Source organism: Emys orbicularis, chromosome 6 (genome assembly GCF_028017835.1).
Source record: "Emys orbicularis isolate rEmyOrb1 chromosome 6, rEmyOrb1.hap1, whole genome shotgun sequence".
In the NCBI taxonomy this organism is placed as follows: Eukaryota; Metazoa; Chordata; order Testudines; family Emydidae; genus Emys; species Emys orbicularis.
Window position 1 is genome coordinate 77,809,046 of NC_088688.1, and position 6,725 is coordinate 77,815,770.

The window sequence follows — 6,725 nt, forward strand, 5'->3', positions numbered from 1 at the left end:
ATGATTATTAAACTATCCAAAGTCCATCTAGGTATTTGGCACTGCTACCAACAGTTCACAAACATATTTCCTTTCTTCCGTTTTCTCATGAAAGGTTTTCTGTCAATTTATTTAGCAAGAACTCAAAGTCAAATTTCAGCAGGGTTACATGGGTTAAATGTGTGCCTTTCTTTGTTTTAGCTAACACACACATGGATTTGTTATCCATACAAAATGGGTTATTTTGATAGCTGTGTGCAGTTTGCACCAGGGGAATATTTGGAGTCAGTCCATAATCTCTATACTGTAAATTTAATGGCAGGTCAATGCAGGCACTGAAAAATTAATGTAATCCTAGATTTAATCAGATCTAATTACTAGTTTGTATAAACAGCCACTTGAAACATGAAGTCCTCATAACAACTGATTCCTGCGAAGACAGTAACAAATACCCTTCTTATAGCAGTTGGAATGTCTAAAGTGCTGTGCTTATCAAATATGAATTAATTATCATAAATTATATAGACAGTATATTCTAAAATATTGAAGAATTTTCTTTGTGTCAATACCTGTCTGTCAGAGGATTAAATCCACCTAAGGTAGGTAGCAAAATGGCTTAGGATACCATGTGCAGGGCTTGCTTAGGCTAGGATATAAGGTGGATATTTAAAATGTTTTAACAAAGACATTTTAGTACAGAAAGGTCAAGTTATATTTTAACACCTAGCTGGTTGAGAAAAACCCAAAGCTCTCCCTTAGAATGAGGTTTATCTTTAAAATGACTTTCCATTCCAAAATCCCTAACCATAAATCAATAAGGGGGTTTCTTAATGCCCTGTGATTATAAACATATTATAACACTTCCAATGAACAAAAGCATTTATTTATGACTTAATTTGAATTTTGTGCACATCTGTATATTTACATCTCCTGACTTCACAGCTGTCTGGAAAAAAAATTGGACTCCAAAAGTGGGTTATATCCTCATTGGAAAAGAAATGAGATGACAAACGTGAGATGCTGTATTCCTAACCTAATTTATTTACCAGATGATCCCTTGATAAACAGGGATATTGTAAGATGTAAGCAAAGTGCAGCTTATCAAATATAGCATTCTTAGATATTTAACTAAAGCAATACTGTTATTGATTTCATATTTTTACCAATTTTGCTACATACCTGGACTGCACATAATGTTTTCCTCTGAAACTAAGTGCTGTATATATAGCCTGAGACCCATGTACAAATTGCTGTGAAACAGGTCATATATAATTTATCATCTAATCTATTATCTAATGAATTAGTCCCTACTAGTCTAGTTAATTAGCTGGCTTTGCAACCTCAAAAATTAGATCAGAATTTAGAAAAGAAATTTACAGACACATTGATAGCAACTAAATGGATTCTGTGATTGGTGGGACCAGGGTGGAATACAGACTGGCCCACTGGGGTTCCTCACCCTCTCTCTGGCCCAATTTGGTCAGGACATCCTTCAGCATTAGGCTGACAAAGGCCTAGGGTCCCAAGAGATGGTGAGGGTGGTATCCAGGATGGTGCAGCTTGCTTCAGTAGCCTACATCTGTTCTTCTGTCTCCTCTGCCTCTGCGTCTCTTTCTTTAAGGAAAATGGAAATGATGGGTGGAATCACCCATCCCCTCATTATGTTGTCCACCAATTAGGCCTAATAGCTGACACACCAATTTAGGTTCATTAATTTCTGGTTTCACATTTTCTGTTGTTACCAAGCATAGTCCTGGAATTATATCAGTAGATCCTTTTTTGTTTAAATTAATTCAGTCTCTTTGCTCATTTTCTTGCACCTTTTTAATTATTGAGAATAACTTGGCTTATTTTTCACCAACATTGGTTATTATAGGTTATTGCAACATTGTGACAGAGTGCTGTTTACAGGGACACAGTTTTGGGACCCAGTTCCCTGGTTGCTGAGACCACAAAGAGTACTGGGCATAGTTAGAATAGGAGGGAATGTGGTAGTCTCATTGGGTTAAGAAGCTGAGTGGGAACTGCTTGCATTTGTAGGGAGTCCAATGAGCTAATTAGCTCACTAGCTGGATAGCTCAGAGGAAAAAGCAAGCTGTGTAAAAGGCTGGTCCAAGGAGCAGGAAGGAGGTCCCCTCTATCTGCTGCTCCCTTCTGTTGTACCAGGAGCATAAGGCAAGAAATAATAATAAAGATTCTTGGTTAATGTACCCTGCTAGAGTGTGTGCTAGGGTGACCAGACAGCAAGTTTGAAAAATTGGGGGGGGGGGGGGAGAATAGGCACTTACCTAAGACAAAGCCCCAATATCGGGACTGCCGATAAAATCGGGACATCTGGTCACCCTAGTGGGTGCTGTTAAATCACCATGATGGCTTACCTCCCAGGGCTGAAGGGGGAACCTGCTTACAAACATCTTATGACTTTCACATACTTTTTACATTTGAGCTCACAATTAGAATACATTTTTAGGCCCAATTATCAACACAACACACGTTTAAGACATTTTGTCAGGGATATAAATACTGTTACTTCAGCAAAAGGTTTAGATGGAAGGGTATTTCTGGAGAGGGAAGATTGGGTTGAATCAGGAACTGAGGGGACTTGAAAAGGTTCTGAGCTAAGAAAGGGTTGGACTGGCAGGATTGAATAAAGGGGGAAACTGAGTCAGTTGGTGACTGATGTATTGGTGAACTGGTAGCATACATGGTAGGGAGATAGAGAGATGATAGGGTGAAAGCTAGATTGACAAGGCAGAGACTAGAAGAGAACAGTAAAGGGGTCACAGAGCAATAAATACTGTTTCCTCCCACACTGCCCTTTAGTGAGACGTGTCCCAGTTTTTTTTTTTCATTCTGAGGAGAAAAAAAGAAGCAGACCTTTTTCTTCCCACTTCACCACTAACCTCCTTTATCCCCCATCAACATGCTTCCCCATGACACCCCAGCCAGTATGTCAATTTTTCACTTCATACAATTTTCACAAAAGGGGAGCTCTGGTTCATGCAGCGCTGCTACTTATTTTGGGCTAAAGCCCCTCCTCCCTTTGTTTAAATGGAACTGGCTGCCCATGATATCTAATGTGTTGCTCTTTAATGCTCAATATCCAAGCTTCAGCAATTTCAATTCTTGCTATCTAAGAATTAAAGTTGATAGGAATTGTATATACTGGCTTGGACTAATCACCTACTTGAATAGTAATGTTGTGTTTACATGAAGATTCCAGTAACCGGCATCCTAACAAGTTTTCCATCTAACAGTTTGGTAGTTATTGATCTGATTCTGAAAAATGTCTGTCCTACTCATCTTTGAAATTGGTGGTAGAATTCCAATGAGTATATACTTATTTACATATTACATTTTCATAGTTGCTCCCTGGTCCAGGAAGCAAAGAGCATGCCTTCATCACTAGTACACTGATATTTGTCATTTTTTATTACATTCCCCTTTGCAACCTTTAATGTTGTACCTTCCCTCTTCACTGATTTCTTGCTTATATAATAATAGGGAACCATTTTGAATCTACTAGGATGCACAGACCTGCATGACAGAGCTGTAGCAGCAATAAATGTAAATATTAAAAAAAAGCATCACTGCAGGTGCATTATCTCCTTTAATTAGAGATTTATAATTTTGTGTGTGTGATAAGACTGTCTTCATGGCTTTTTTATTAATAAATTATAAACAATATCTTAATCTGGTCTAGGAATTTTAAAAAGTTTATTTTTAGCACCCTTAAATGAACAGAGAGGCAGATGAAGTATTTTTTAAATACTTGTAGAAATCACCTGTCATATGCAGTTAAACTATAAGGAAAAATTATGATGACTCCAAGCTGATTTTATTGTAGCTCTGTACTCCAGACACATTTGACATGGATATTAGATTTGGAGGGAATAGAACACTCTTAACTCCATTGCTGTCATCTCTTATTTATGATAACTAGTCTGTTAGCTGTAGGAATAAAAGCTGGATGCAGCCTCTTCAAAAATCATTATTCACAGGGGTAGGATAGTTGTGGTAACTGGGCACATCCTGGCTCTGTGCCAGCTTTGTCTTACATCCAGTGAAAATGGCATTGGTAGATTTTATCTCTTCAAAATTGAAACATATCAAATACATTTAGTTCTCTGCATAGTTTATGTTAGAAAGCAATAGGACTCTTGTTCCAGAAGAATAAAGATATTTTTATCACGTGGGAGGTAAAAATAAGTCATGCAAGAAGGATTTCTGCATTCATAATAGGGCACAACAATAATAATTACAGTAAATGTAAAGGTGGAGCACTCTTGCATCTATTTCTCTTGTATATACAGAATCTCAGGTGGCTATTCAGATTTTTAAATCTTTTTAAATGTCAAGCAATTTTTAACTTCCCTAGTAGTATATTCAAAAAGACTGTTAGAATCCTTCGTGTGATCTCTCTGGGATTCAGGAGGAGGACCAGGCAACCCAATAGACCTGTTGCTCTGTTCTAAACACCAGTTGCCAGCTGGAAGTAAGAAAAATCAGCTGGAAATTTTCAGCTGAATTTTCCACTCAGTTGCTTTTTACAATAATTTATCATAAGAAAAACCCTAGGAAATCAGTGTATAAATATACTATGCCATAGGTGCCTCTCAGTAATTCATAATCTGTACAATAAACCACAGGAATGTATCATTAATATGAAAATGAGTGGTATAGTCAAGTGGTCTGAAACAGAAGTGTCTGCACTCTATTCTCCTCTTTGATGCAGATTCCTTCTGTAGTCATGGGTTGCATCACATACCAACACATTTTCAAAATTGGCTTCTTATTTTGGGGGCCTCATTTTTGGGGCCCCCAATTTCAGACACTTTGTCTTTCATTTTTCAGAGGTGTTGTGCACCCACAGCTCTCACTGAGTTCATCGGGAGTTGTAGGTGCTCAGCCTATAAGGCCAAGGCATCTCAAGTTTGGCACCCAAAAATAGAGGCACCCAAAAATTAGATCCTGCTTGTGAAAATGTGTGCTTTAACCTGTCTGCCTCCGACCAGCTTTAAAATTGATATAATAAAAATATTTATTTACCTGCCACCTGGGGATGTTAGTGTTTATAAAGCAATTTGAAGATGTTATGAGTATTATTTTTATTGTATCGGTTTGGAATTGTACTTTTTTGCCTCATGGGATAGTCCCCATGCCCCTTTTGGAGCTCTCATGATGATTTACATATCTTATGCCATCCTCCGTCATGCTGTGACCACCATCTTACTGGATGGATCTCTTCCCAGGTGAAAGAGATTGGTCATCAAGCTTGGGCTGGAATTGGGAGTTGAAGTCACCCAGCACCTCCCAATGGGTTCTCAGCATCCTGTAGAATTGGCCCTATAGCAAGGACAAAGGACTAAGAACCTGAATCCAGCTCCCACTGAAATCAATAGGAGTCTTTCCCTTGTATTCATAGAATCATAGAATATTAGGGTTGGAAGAGACCTGTCATCTAGTCCAATCCCCTGCTGAAAGCAGGACCAACACCAACTAAATCATCCCAGCCAAGGTTTTGTCAAGCCAGGCCTTAAAAACTTCTAAGGATGGAGATTCCACCACCTCTCTAGGTAACCCATTCCAGTGCTTCACAACCCTCCTAGTGAAAATGTTTTTCCTAATATCCAACCTAGACCTCCCCCACTGCAACTTGGGACCATTGCTTCTTGTTCTGTCATCCACTGTAATCCCCAGGTCCATTTCTGCAGAACTGCTGCTTAGCCAGTCGGTCCCCAGCCTGTAGCGGTGCATGGGGTTCTTCCATCCTAAGTGCAGGACTCTGCACTTGTTCTTGTTCAACCTCATCAGATTTCTTTTGGCCCAATCCTCCAATTTGTCTAGGCCACTCTGGACCCTATCCCTATCCTCCAGCTTATCTACCTCTCCCCCCAGATTAGTGTCATCCACGAACTTGCTGAGGGTGAAATTAATCCCATCATCCCGATCATTAATAAAGATGTTGAACAAAACCGGCCCCAGGACTGATCCCTGGGGCACTCCGCTTAATACCGGCTGCCAACTAGACATCGAGCCATTGATCACTACCCGTTGAGCCCGACAATCTAGCCAGCTTTCTATCCACCTTATAGTCCATTCATCCAATACATTCTTCTTTAACTTGCTGGCAAGAATACTGTGGGAGACCGTATCAAAAGCTTTGCTGAAGTCAAGATATATCACATCCACTGCTTTCCCCAAATCCACAGAGCCATCATATCTCATCATAGATGGCAATCAGGTTGGTCAGGCATGACTTGCCCTTGGTGAATCCATGTTGACTGTTCCTGATCACCTTCCTCTCCTCCAAGTGCTTCAAAATGGATTCCTTGAGGACCTGCTCCATGATTTTGCTGGGGACTGAAGTGAGGCTGACTGGTCTGTATTCCCCGGGTTCTCTTTTTTCCCTTTTTAAAATATGGGCACTATATTTGCCTTTTTACAATCGTCCGGGACCTCCCCCGATCGCCACGAATTTTCAAAGATAATGGCCAATGGCTCTGCAATCACATCAGCCATCTCCCTCAGCACCCTTGGATGCATTAGATCTGGACCCATGGACTTGTGCATGTCCAGCTTTTCTAAATAGTCCTTAACCCAGGGGTTCTCAAACTGGGGGTCGAGACCCCTCAGGGGGTTGTGAGGTTATTACATGGGGGGTCACGAGCTGTCAGCCTCCACCCTAAACCCCGCTTTGCCCCCAGCATTTATAATGGTGTTAAATATATAAAAAAGTGTTTTTA